General features: G+C 34.5%; 2 long non-coding RNA genes across 2 annotated transcripts in view; one reads left to right on the top strand and one right to left on the bottom strand.

The window, feature by feature from the left end:
- Positions 1-880: 880 nt before the first annotated feature.
- The window catches only part of LOC116169307, a 123,686-nt gene continuing 110,112 nt past the window's right edge, over positions 881-14,454 (bottom strand). Inside the window, exon 3 of the long non-coding RNA XR_004144930.1 lies at positions 881-980. This is a non-coding gene — a long non-coding RNA (uncharacterized LOC116169307). The remainder of the gene's footprint in view (positions 981-14,454) is intronic.
- On the top strand, positions 4,106-4,602 carry LOC116169308. Its single transcript, XR_004144931.1, has 2 exons — positions 4,106-4,229; positions 4,289-4,602. It is a non-coding gene; the product is annotated as an uncharacterized LOC116169308 (long non-coding RNA).

Here is a 14,454-nt window from a genome sequence, read left to right on the forward strand (position 1 = left end):
CAAGGTGAGATAAGCACATTCTGTCAACTACTTGGGAATTGCATGATTGCACTATTATAAATAAAATTTTATATTATTTTCGTCCTTCAAGTTAAGGAATTTAGTATGTTGTCACAAATACAGTGGTATTAGGTTTATCAGCAAACTGCTTTTTGTTATGAAGGCATACTTTTATGTTCATGGAATCAATGCAAAATGCTCGTTGGCGCTCTTAACAAAAAATGTTTGCTATCCTCCAACAAAGTTTCATTATTAACCCCAGAAAATCGCAACTACTTGAGAAAACTAAAGCAGTAAATTATTTAGTTCTAAAAACCATTTCTTTTTGCTGCTGCAACAATATGCATGTAGCAATTCTAAATTTGTTACCACAAGGAAGTCATTTTTTTCAGTGTGAATGACGTTATTCCGTCTGGGGTTTAGGGATTAAGCAAGAAATCGACGGTCACACTCGATAAAAATTATTTAAAAAAAAACTTACGTCTTACAGGTGAGAGAATGAAACAACCATGAATTTTGAGTACCACTGTGAACTTTAAGGTTAAATAATATACGTTAAAACATAACAGTAATTGTTGGTATTATACCAACTGAAAACAAAATTTATTCCACTTAGTATTTTGTCAAAGTGGATGTTAATAGATATAAATCCATATTTACTGAGCCTCTCAAACAAACTCGTAACTTTCGTATAATTACAAATTATGCTTCAGCAAAAGGGATTTTCAAAAGCAAATTTTAATATTAATCAACTTTGTAATTTAAGGACTTAACAGTTTCCAACTTTTACAATTTGAATATATACACCCTTTCCACTTTTCTTACCTGTATTTCTGAAAATATTTGCCTCGAAATTAAATCTTTATTCTCATTTAACTTCCATTAACGTATACGCCCCTAGCTTTCCGTCAAAAGAAAATGAAGACAATGAAAGTCGTAACATACCTTTTGTTCCGTGTTTCGAAATAAACGCCAGAGATCTGAAAAGAGAGAGTGGTGTTTTAATAATTTTGCAAATCATTCGGATTTATTAATCAAGTAAAACATCAAGGTAATTAAAACGACGAGCGTTTCGCAAAAATGTCATAACGGGTTATGTAAATGTGCGTGAAATGCCTTTTTTCGGGCCATGTTAATATTTACAGGATACATTTTCGATTTAGTAAAGAAAACTGAACTAACCGTAGTCCATGAATATAAAACGCGTTGTTCTATAAGGGAACCCCAAAAGTTTACGCAAATGGTAGGTAGTACAACTGATATTTGAAATTTAATAACAGCTTTACGTACGAAATAAAAATTAAATTACACATTGCGGGCTTTCATTTATGCGTAACTAAAGAAGATTAAAAGCTACGCAACGTTGGCGGTATAAAATTCATTAGATAATGAAATTGTCCAGTTCACGTTATTAAATGCTCCGAAGCTCATCTAGTTTAACATTGAATTGGTTAATCTCGTTAAAAACGGAGCAGCGCCCTATTAAATACTTAAATTATCTAATTTTGCTTTAACTTATAGAAGGAACATTTCGATAACGCATCAAGTTTGTTCAGGATCGACCCTTCCGCAATTCCGCTACTCAAGGTACAATGATTTCCTACAATAAATAATCCTTTTCGACTTCAGGAAATTACTGCACCTCGTCGGTGCTGCACAAAGTCTTAAGTGGGTAGAATTCTGTTTGGCTTATGAAGTCATGATCTTATTGTACGGTTTGTGTATTATAGGCAAAGATGGAATTAAGGTAAACTTCATTTCCGAAATAATCCAGCCGTTGCCATCCACCGCGGAAATTTAAATAAAGCACTTCTATGTAAGTACCACGAAGTAATTACGACAAACTAAACCGGAGATAACGAATTTGTTATTTATCTCAGACTAACTTACGGAAAATGATCAGTGAGAATGAGAACTTATTCGATTATTCTCTAAAACAAATTTTAAAAAAAGTAAAAATTTGAGGCAGGGACAGTTGGGCACTTGGGTGGGCACTGCTTAACAGATTGGGCACGTGCCCCCCCAGCCCCCCCCCCCTGGCGCCGTCGCTGCGTAGTATATGGCTAAAACTATGCTCATTTTGAATTTTATGCAATTCGGTTCATACCTAACGGAGATGTCAAAAAGGCCTTCCTTATTTTTTGATCTACATTGTCAATTCACGCACTCTGATCTACAAATTTTATAAAGAATCCACCTGCAAAATTTCATCGTAATTCGTTCATGTAAAAGTCTACCTGGTGTTTATGAGAATTAAACTAATATTGGGGATGCGTTCACTTCTATAATTATCTACCTGTTATTTCCTAGTAGTCTAGGTGTTAATGCCCTAAATTGAGACTCTTCCTCTTAAAGTTCCGACGCGACGTGGCACCACGTCAATTTGCCCTTAGAACCCCCGTCAGAGCGTCTCAAAAGTACTTATTACTTTGTTGTCATAGTCCAAATTTTTGTCTGAACCCGCCTGGACAGACGACGAAAACGACAAAATTATTTTAACATAAAGGCACAACCGTGTATACAAACTTTCTTCTTTTTTTTAATTCACCAGCATTGGTTCCATGACGATTGACGTTGTTGAAATGGCAGCTCGGATACAAACTTTAATTTTAACGAAGACACAACTATATAATTGACACCTCCTCTTCTATATAACTTCAAACTAATTGTGCGAACACTAACATTGGATAGCAATCGGAAAACAATTCCTGTATAACTTCTACTTAATTTAACTGACAAACAAGTGGCCAACACAACGACTGGCTGCCGGAAAGACCGGAAAAATTCGTATTTGAATTTACACGCAACGGAATGTATAGAAGTGTGTTTTATATAAAATGTACCTACCGATCAAAATAAATAATCAATTGTTCTGTAAGATTTGGTGTATGAGTAATGATTAGTGGGTTCTTATGACTTTTTCAGTGGTAAGAAAAGGTCCGCACATTGTGTGTTACATGTTGATAAACGACTTATGAACATTCCTAAATATTCTTACAGGCTTTAAAATCACAAAAGTACGTGGGTTTATTAAAATTTGAGATTCATTCGTATTTTGAGGATTACTTTGATGAAAAAATTAATTTAACTTACATCAATCTCTTTTTTAAATACCATGTTTGCGGGAACATTTATTAAATCTATTTTTAGAAGAAATTAAAATATAAAAACCACAAAAAAATTAAATGCTCACGCAAAATCATCGCACAAAAGCTCTTATTTCAAATCAATAACTTTATTCAGTCGGGAGAAAAACGGGAATGAAGTCTATCAACGGGTATAAATGGCTCTTAAGCGAAACTCGATCTGTTTCACTCTAGTAAAAAATAACACTTTCTAGAATAAGGTCACAATATAAAAGCTGGACCACAACGGCACAACCTACATCAGGCAGTTTTTTAGTAGGTATATGTAAGTGTGGTATAAATAAATATCCTGAATCTAAATCGGATATTCCTCAATTCATTATTTTTACCTGTTATTGCGGATTATTTTGTTTAAATAAATATAAATACATTTGTTGAACTTACTGCAGAGAAGCTGCATGAATAATTTCTAGCATTTTTTTCTATTAACGGGTATATTATGAGAAAAAAACATAAACATCTAAAATGCTGACAAAAGGTCGAATCGTATTTGTGTTAAGAGTAGAACTGACAAATGCCATAGGAAATTGACCACCATGAATTGGGGCACAGAAGTTCAATAAAGATAATAGCGGGCAGTCGATGAGATTATTTATGAGACCGTGAACAAATTTATCGCCATTAGTGGCAGTGGCTCGTCTTTCAGTTGGGGAAGTTTATACTTTCACGTTCTACGTGAAAATTTTCGGAAACTATACATTTCGTTACTCCTTTTTTATTAACTACCTACGTAGTTTAAATTTCTAATGAAGAAGTACATTGCGAGTTTATCATCCGACACTACTCAAAGCTCTAAGAAATATACAAGATAATGTCAAATATTCGGTACCTGTTGCTCATTTTGGCAAAAGAACGTCGTTTGAGCAAAAAGTGGTTAAGCTTAACACACAGGCTTTAATGAATACTGTGAATGAAAAAATTTTGGTGAAGAAGGCCGTTTTCAAAATAAAAATTTAGTACAGAGACAAATAAAGTTGATTGTCATATAAAAAAGTGAGTTGCAAATCGATTTCCAGCCAGCAATGTTCTGCGGAAAATTGGTAATGTATGCAACTTACGTTTCCCTTTGGTAATGCGGTTCTTGTATGTATATACCGTATATGTCGAAGGAAATTGCAAACTGAAACTATATAATCACATAGATCTGTGCTCGACTATCGAAGTACGTGCGCAAGAAACCACATTTTGGACACAGACCAAATTAGAGGCAGAGAAAGAAGGAATTATCCCCGAAAGCTCACGCCGTTCGCATGGAATTTGTTGTCTATATCCTCCTGAATTTATAATGGCGGTAAGCGCTAATGAAAGCAAATGTGCAATACGCCGCGAAGCAATAATGGATTTTGCTACGAACCCCATTCGGAGGGCATACAAAAACGGTTCCTGCGGTGGTATTATTTACATTACCGACCTATTTATGTAACGGCACGTATTGGAAGATTAATTTTTTCGTGTTTTTTTTCTTTGCCGGTTTATACGCTCTGTAAGTACATTAAATTAAATGCAATTTCCAAATGCCAAGGATCGCGGGATTTATTGCTACAGCAGAAGGTACAATTGTAATTTATTGATGTATATCTTACTCAGTTGTGAATTGTGCAAGTAGATATGCTCTATAGTACAATATGATCAATTCTTGTAGCGAAAATGTAGTTCATGGTAAATGTACAATTTGCCCACCTGTTTGTTTCCCGAACTTTACGTTGCGATTTCAGTAGTAGGGGACCAGTTATCTATCCCGGCGGGATTGAATTTTATTAACCCATTGCTAGTTTTGATTGTTTCTATGATACGAAATTTATTCTCCAACCTCAGGAGCGTTGTGAACTAGTTTAAAAGCAGATGTCGTATACACATTTGTACATTTTTAGGTAAGCTCTTCACCAGAGATCTATTTTGCGTTTCAAATATTGTATTCAAACTGATTTTGTTCGTTGTGCACCGTTAGTGCTGTATAGATTTCTGTTCTTGTATTGCAAAACTTTTCACAATTGCTTGGTGAAATGTCAGACAACCCCAATCTAATCTAATATTCCCTCCACTTTAGATCAACTAGAAAACGTACCTAATCCAACGCAAATGTGCAAAAATTATGCAGCAAACTTTGAAAAAAATCTCTAAAGACATGAAACGACGTAATGATATGCGTTTAGATCTCGAAGACACTTTCAACAGTTTTTGTAACTATAAAACAAGCCTTTTCTCTTTCCGTTACCTTCTTAAATTCCACTTTTCCAATAAAATCTTTTAATTTCACAACCTTTATAATTATTCTTTATTTTTTCAAATAATTAAATGGCGATCGGTGAAAAATTTCAAAAAAACATTTGTTGATAACCACCCCATCCATTTTTGAAAGAAAAACATTTATAAAATCCCTATACGATTACGAACATTTGTCCTAAATATTTTTTGTTCAATCTATCCTGCGGAGGAGGGCCATTTTGGAAATCGAAATTGAAAAAATGTTTAGGACAAATGTTGTAGTAGATGGTGTAGGGATTTTATAAATGTTTATTTTGAAATGTTTAATCAATCACTATTTTGTTATTTGAAACAATAAAAAATAATTGCAAATACAAATGTTTTAGTGAGCTGAAAGACAGTTTGAACAGTTTTCGTTTTTTTTCAATAGTCCTTAAAATAAGGGAGTTGCTCGGGGAGTTGTGACAATTTTTCGAATAACAAAAGAACGCCAATAACTTCGCACCGGGGCACCGAATCAAAAATTGGAACTAAGAAATGTTTGTTTTAATGAGTTCAACTGCCGTGTTCGGGTGTAACGACTTAGTATTAACAGATAGATCGTATTGGGATCATTGTCGTATTGTTTGCATATTATGACGAATTCATATAAAAATGTCTTTTTCCTGCGCACGTGATTCCCCGAAAAAAATTGGATCGGATTGTGATTATACAGTTTCAAAACAATAAGAAAAGTGTGGTGTGTTGCACTACGATTGTTTTCTACCTCAATACAATTTTTGTTTCTTTGTTCTTCACCACAGCTATCCGACCAATTTTTTCTCCTACTCCTTCTTTAACGTGCACTTCCACAATTGTCATCATAACACTTCTTGAGCACCTCTTTGTACTACCCCTTTTTCCCACATGAAACAATATGGAGTGTTTGAAGATCCCGAATCAATATATTCGTTATAGCTACCTACAGAATCTGTCCTTATACTTATGAATAAAATTCCAATTCAATTTTTATCAACATTTTTTGTATACTTAAAAGGTAATGAAAGGAATTAATTTTGTATTCTTGTATTCATTCTGGCATTTTGGAAAGGACTTTTGATGGCTTCCACACTAGTAACACGATGTCACAAAAATGTATAGGGAAATCTTAGGGAAATGTGCCTGAAAATGTGTAAATTAAAAATTACCTACTTGATTACGAGGTAAGAAAAAGCTACAATTTTTAGCGCATTTTTGGAAAAAATACGCTATTATATTCGTTATGGCCGGCTGGCTGTCCGACTGAGATCTCAGCAATTACAATAGCTAGAGACTTCAAACTTTCACTAAAAGCTTTCTGATGTGGTGTAGATGTGCAGTCTCTAGTCTATTTTGAGTTAGATTACTCGTAAGATCGCTAATTTTAAACTTTACTAATGAAATACTGATCTGCATTACCAAAAATGCGCTTTCATCATGCATATGCTGATTTACAACTTGTTTGAATAAACTTACTTAAAAACGATCCATTGATCTTGATACCCGATTCCCAATAAATAAAGTATAGTCGGGCACGAAAGGAGCACTTAACAGGTATTAATGGTGGCCTAACCCTTGAAATAAGAATTGAAATAGTAAAGGACTAGAGATAGCACACAAATCATTTCCAGTCGTGCAGTTTTATAACCTTTTGTTACGCAAGTATATAATATAAATCCAATCTCGAGAGATTAATCTTTCTCTTTAACTTAGATCTTAATTAGTTTTTGTTTATTGGAACTTGGAAGTTAGCAATCATTTCGGTTGATGCCGAGAGCTGTTTTTTTAGACAAATTGCTCGGGGTGTCCAACAAACGAGTCGTTGGGGATTTATAAGTTCTTGCGCCATTGAGTTCGCGCTTTCTCCGCCATCCTTCATACGTAACATTGGAAGTTGTTTGTCTTACTAAAAACCCACAGGTCTCCTGCCAGTATAACCAATAAACTTTTTACACCTTACGTCTTGATTGCGCCGAAAGAAGCCAATTCTCCGCTCCTCTAGAATGTGATCACATTTATTTCCGCCTACAGTTTGTCGCGGAACACATAATGCGACAACAATTTTATTTTGTTCTTCGCAAGCGATAAACCCGGTTACTAAAATATTTACAATCCACTCAAAGGAAACGTAAAGTTTCCGCAATGTGCATGAGCTTTATAATTATCAAGTGCGCCACAATGGATGTAAGCAGGATTACACTAATCCAGTCGACGTTGTCTCCTCCCGACTTTCTCTGTAAAGGCACTAAGCCAAAATAATAAATTAAGAACGACGCAACGTAGGCATGACAAGGGAATAAATGGTGAAATAAATTCGGCAGGGAAATTCTTTAATATTATAGCCGAAGTTAAATTAATATTAGTTAGGTTGGAAGAACATCAACAACGTAATGAAGCAATGCATTTTAATGAAACGGTACGGATGCGGGCGTCTCATAGCATTAGCCTTACTTGTTCTCACGAATATAGCGCAAATTATTACCCTACTCTCGTTGCAAATACAACATTTTCAAAATGATAAAATTACGATTCATTTTTACACGCTCACGCACCCTCTTCAAATGTTAATGTAGAAAAAATATATCCGCGATCCGCCTGACTCTTAAATGATCCTTTGTATTGATTAACTACCCTTTTAATATTTTATGAGCCCACTAAAAAGATGATTTATAGTCTGGTGGTCTAAATGAGGAGTGCATTTAATGCATCACATCGGCGATTTATTACGTACTCTCGTAATGGTTTATGATAATATGAAAACTATTGTATAGTCAAGATGATGTACGTGGAATACATAATGGATACGACACTTACCACTACAACGCTCTCCTTGTGTCAGGATTGTACGCTATATCCAGTTAAATTAATAGCTACAACTTGGGATTCTTACTGTTTCGGGAAAATGTGCTCTCGCAATCAGAGTTTTTCAGGTGATGTTTGATGATTTTCCCTTGTTATGTCCATTTCGGATTTTAGGTTAGTAACAAAAAGCACGAACATGTCCGTGTTATTTTTAGTAGTCTGCGATTCAGTTTTTTGCACACCTCCTGACAAGCGTAAATCTAGTTCAATAACTAACTATAAAAAATGGATACAGTTATCAAATATTAGTGAGGTTCGGAACCAAATCAGATTTTAAGATAGGTACTTATGCTGGGACACCCACACACACCCTTACCCATTTTGGTAAATAAATAATACTAATTTCACCATTTACTGCCGGAAATACATTTCTTGCATAAGTTGTCTCCAATAATAATCATTTATTGCATTTGTTCCATTCATTAGCATTATTTTGATGTTTTTCAACCCTGGATGTTTTAAGGTATCCGCATCCCTAGATAATTTTTAACAAGAAATTGGTAAGTCGACTAGGGAAGTCCAGTAGTTCGGGTCACTTATAGTATTTCACTTTTCAATTAATGTTCGCCGTGCGGCGTGGGCTGGGAAGTCATATAAATAGGAAAACTTCATTCGAATTTACAGACGCCAAAGTACAAAAAAGAGAGTGAAGCTCTTCTCGTCTCCTCTAAATCGCAGAAGGCGCCATTCGCTTATGTATTAGTAATCCGTATCTGTACTCGGTAATTAAAATGGGAAGCTAATGAAGTGGTTATTGGCGTCACAAAGAGGTTTTATCGTATCTCAGCGACAATTACGATCTTTATTTAAATAGGTTATTATTTGTCCTATACAAAAAACGCTTTCGGTTTGGAGTGGGTTGATTGAAAAATGTGCACTTTGCATGCTATAACGGGCGATCAAAAATGAGTGGCGGTCGAGTCGCCTTTGGAAGTTCAATTTAATCGCATACTATAATATTAATCTAAAATTCTATATTTGCAATTTGCAAGCATTACTATTATTACTTTTCTTATTTATTAATCTTTACAAGAAACGGGAAATTGAATACTAATTTGATGAAACCAAGGAAAGCCGTTACGAGTTAAACGGAGGGGTAATTTTCATATTCGAGTTTAGAGCCACCGGAAAATTTTCCTCCGAGCTGTAGGTTCAAATTCACTCACAAACGTTCATGCCAGAGTTTACGGATGCTTATTTTCAAATTACATGCTTACTTTTCCCATTGATTAATTATGAGATTAATGCAATGTTATGAAAACTGAGTTTCCTAGTTTGAGAATCATGTCTAAAAAACAACAAAAATGCAACGATTGTTTACAAATTAAAAAAAATCTATAACAGGCCCCCGTTACAGTATTCCCTCCTATTTTAGAAATTGTTAAACTACTATGGATACAAGTGGATACCAAGGAAGAGTTGAAACGGTTCTTCTTTGGGACAATCCTGAATATTGTTTATTATTGAATTTGATTCTTTAATCCGTTGTACATCACGAATGAATTTCTATAATTTTATTTTCATAAATGAAATTTGACACTTCAAGAACGGAACTGAATTTATAATGTTTACTTCACGGTTTTCTTCGCTTTCTATTGGACTAATCATTCAGATCTATTCATTGGCCTTTACTTCCGTTCCTTTTCTTTCTGTCATTTTTTGTCTTTTGTCCTTTTCTATTTCGTCTTCACGTTGTTCTCCTCTTACACTCTTCGCTTAATTAATTCCTCGGTACACTTCGCCGTCTCTTTGAAAAAAAATGGCGGGTAATTTCAATTTCTTCTCTCGTGTTATTGGGTTGAGATACACCGTCTCACTGACTCAATACCGTGCGTCCCAAAAGTAACACAAAAATTGTATCCTTTTCCTATTGTGTATTCAGGAAAATTCAAAAACGCGTCGTATAAAAATGTCGTCGACAATTTTTCTGCACACCCTTTTTTAGCATAATATAGTGATAGTTCCTTTAAAAGGGGATATACAGAAAAAATGTCCATGACATTTTGAGGGATGACAGTGGTTGTTTCTGTATCATTTTATGCTAAAAAAATAAATTTTGGGTTTTTTACATATTGGATAGATAGATAGAATATTTCATATATATCAGTTTTGACATCCCTGCTATTTTCCGCAATATCCGACTGTCTTAATATAAATGGGGCACCCTGTATATAAATCAAGTGATATCCAAATATAAGATTACCCGAACTGGCCACTGAAATTGATCTTTTCTAGGGAAAAATGCTTGCCTCAAAACTATCGTATATTATCCACTATTTATTCGTTCAGTTCCGAATTTCATTGTTACGCTCGGACAATAACGAAGTTCACCCTTTATTAAATCAATAAGTCTAATTAGTTCGCGATATTCGATTTTATGAGTAAATACTCGGACCCCACGTTGTTGAGAGTTCACCCGCTTTTTTTTAAATTTTTGTTTGGGTTTATTACTTACATTTATTGTGTATAGTCAAGCAACGTTTTTCCCGGTAATACTCGTATTTAAATGAGTCATCACTGGAAAACTTCACTCGTTAATAAAAATGTAGGTTACTATTTGAAAGAAAAACAGTTTTACATCCTTTATGCCTAACCACTGCCCATATTTTAACGAAATCAAAGTAACTGTTTTGTCCAAAAAATATGTTTGTTCTTTAATTTCTTCATGTTTTTATAATAAAACGTTGTATAATTTTTGTAGATTGTACACAGAAAAGTAAAGTCTTATGAATAACTGAATTAAAATTATGTTGCTATTTGAAAAAAAAGTTCGATGCCGTTGCGGCACTTTTTCAAAAATCAGACAAGTAATTTTTAGTTTCCATATGCCTAATATGCATAGGTATCCAAAAAACCGTCGAGCCGTTACCTCGGAAAATTGCGAACGTATACGTCTACGTACATACAGGGTGGTTCAAATTCGTGGCTCACCATTGGGATATCGGTAACGGCCAAAAAAGAAAGTGAAGGAACAATGGGGGCAAAGTCCCTTTTTGAGACTAAATACACGCATTTGAAATTTTTGAAAAATCTTCGGAAATAACTGAGATATCACTATAAAACTGAAAATGTGAAATTTCGTTTTCATTTTCCCTAGATTAAACTGTCGGACGGTTCAGTTAGCACTTTTTTCGGAGCTTCAGAATTTCCGTAACCCGTTAGGTGAACGCGAGTTCCCCGGTGAGTCACCTATTTAATCGTTGATGATCGCGGTTAAGCGGTGATTGTTTACATGACCCTGGAGCGTAAAAGACAACCAGACTCTATTGAAATCTGACCCAGATTTAGCCTTTACTTAATTAGGTGCTCCCCTTAGTCAAAATACCACCCCACCCGCCACTTACAACGGTAATATTTGAATGCCATAAAAGAAAAATTTATACTCGACCTAAAATATATTACTTTAGCTACAATACTGTATGTGATCCATATAACTTCGATGTGGTATTCGTAATCCTTTCAAGTTTCTCATTTTACTACTTCATTCTAAGAATTACAACTATCCACAACAACAAAATGAGATCTCTAGCGCTATATTTTTTTAGAGGCGAGAACAAAGGATACTTACTTTGTATGTGTACAGTATGAGTAAAAAAAAATACGCCTCATCTAGAAATTTATTGACCATCAAAATACTCTCTGCACAAAGAGAAACTGCAACAATTTCCCGTTCAGTTTTTTCCTCTTTGTAGTTGTGCTTAAGACGAAACATTATGGATTCATCTATTCTTCTAAATCCGTTTGCTTTACGACTTTCATAAAGTACGTGTTGGAGGCTTTAGGACCCGGAAGTCTTATGCATTTGGTAATAGGATACTAAAATTTTATAGTCCTCGACTGTAGAAAAATTCATTTACATATTTAGTTACCTAATTTTTGTCGACGACAAACTTGACATAAAATATTAAGTGCCATTAAATAGGAATACTTTAAAGTTCAAAGTAAAGCCTCATAAATCGGCTGGCCATGCGTAAAACACTAATGTTTTGTAAAAATAGAACACGAAAAATTTAATCACTCAATGCGGAATATTGATTGCAAACACGAGAAATTGCAATGAAAAAAACTCCTTTAACAGGACACAAATTGCTTTCCATGTGAAGCGTTTGCAGGTAGTTTACATTTTAATTAAAACTTAACGCAACTTACCTTTGTACTTTTAGTTTTTTGTGTTGCTTTAATAATGACTTTAATTATCGGGTCTAAACTTTATTCCATTAGTCCAAACAAGGCTTGGAGAATTTAAATTCTCGTCACTTAAATTTTACAAATTGCAATTCTTCAACATCCAAGAAGATAAATTGCTACGTGAGAAGCGTAATAAAATTAAAATAACAATAAATTATGGCACAAGTAGATGACACTAGTATTAATTAGGATTAATCGATATTCCGAATCCGCCACAGCTGTTTTGCATATTGCATAAGTTCTTTGATGGAATCTAAACTGCTCATCAATATGCGACGGTGTGTTACTATTAGTATTGTATCTACAAATTATCAGTATACGGGTGTAATGTTAAGGTCGTATTCACATGCAAATCACTTGAAAGGGAAAGCGAAAACGGGACTCCGCAAACGTATTTGCTTTCAATAATCCAAACAAAAAATGTTTTTACAATAATATTATTGTAAGTCTTCCCGAAATTCAGCTGCGCTAACACACGCCTAAATGCAAATTATTTACAACCCTCACGTGTCGGAAGCACAATTACGGAATACAACATCGTTTTTGTCTTAAATACCTCTAATTTCGCGCTCCTTTGATGTTAGAGGGCGGTTTATTCTATTCTGTGCTGACAAAACTGGATGGAAGAGAAGAGAATGATAGTTGTTCTGTTTGTTATATTTGATTCCATTAAAAGCGACTCAAGTTAGTGGTTAGTGCTTAGATCAATAGCTGTGTGTACCGCTGTTTGTAGCTATTCCCTCCGTTCTTCAATATGTAACGGTTTACAAGTCCTCCTTTATGTAAAACTGTATGCATAATAAATAAGCTGAATAGTAATGGATGTAGAAGACAAAAATAACAATATTCCTAACTGGAAAGGATGAAGCTTGTTACATGGACTATCCCTATTCGCTTCAACATTTGAATTTAATGGTTATAGACAATAGCAAGCGATTAGATATGATTCAAAATTAAGTGCGCAGGAATTGTTTATTTTTGCACATCAAAAGGATCACGGATAGATGTTGTACAATACACGGTGTTTCAAATTCAATACTGTTTGTGTTCAGAAGCAAGGGGTTGTGTCATGCATTTCTTGAACGGTTATTAGCAGTGATCAGAATTTCTGACATCTTAAAATGAAAAAAAGGGGTTGTTTTTCAGATATGGCTCAGTTATCTCAAAACGGTGCTTCCTAGCTCAAAATAGTATATTTCATTAGGAGTCCGGAAAGCAGGCTTTTTCCGTGCGCGCGTGGCAAATTCCGGAAGTCATGCAAGCACGGAAAAAGCATTTCTGGACGTGTAATGAACGATATTTTTTATTATACTTCTTTTAAATCGATAACATAAAAAACAACAAACTCGTTAACATTTTTATTTTGTAACATGCGTTTTCATGGTTACTCTCAAATCATTTCAAAGGCGATTTGTTTAATTAGTTTATTTCGGATAAGGTTGACGAAACGTCAAAAAATGTCACAAATTCTCAAAGAAGTTTATCTAAATATTCAAACATCTACGAATTAAAACGCAAAACACTTACATATGAAACATTACAACCCATATAGATTTTCTGAAAATTAGTTTACTTCCCTGTAAATTTGTATTTTAAAGCAATATTTTGGGTATTTATATTCAGCGCACGGAAAGAATCAAAGGGACCGGGAATAGTTATTTACATATGAGTATGGTAAATCAAGGTTTACGTTAACGAGTGAGATGTTTCGAAACGAGTAACGTTAACTGATTTTTTGCGCGATCGGTCATTTCTGACTATTTACCATGTGTGTTTCCATGACAGTAAGTGGAATTTACCAGTTGCTATGATTACGACGACGCCAAAATTACTTACCGATCTGAAAACAGAACAACAAAAATACTTACCGACGCCTTTTTAAAAACAATCAGTTCAATGTTAACAGTCTTACATTACATTTAATCTTTAATTTAATCTTCGACATACCATTCGGCCACCGGCAAATACCTGGCTCATAAAGTCATAAAGGAAGTGCAAAGCTAGCAAACTACATCAGACACATGCACAATTTTAT

Source organism: Photinus pyralis, unplaced genomic scaffold, assembly GCF_008802855.1.
Source record: "Photinus pyralis isolate 1611_PpyrPB1 unplaced genomic scaffold, Ppyr1.3 Ppyr1.4_LG4, whole genome shotgun sequence".
Taxonomy (NCBI): Eukaryota; Metazoa; Arthropoda; class Insecta; order Coleoptera; family Lampyridae; genus Photinus; species Photinus pyralis.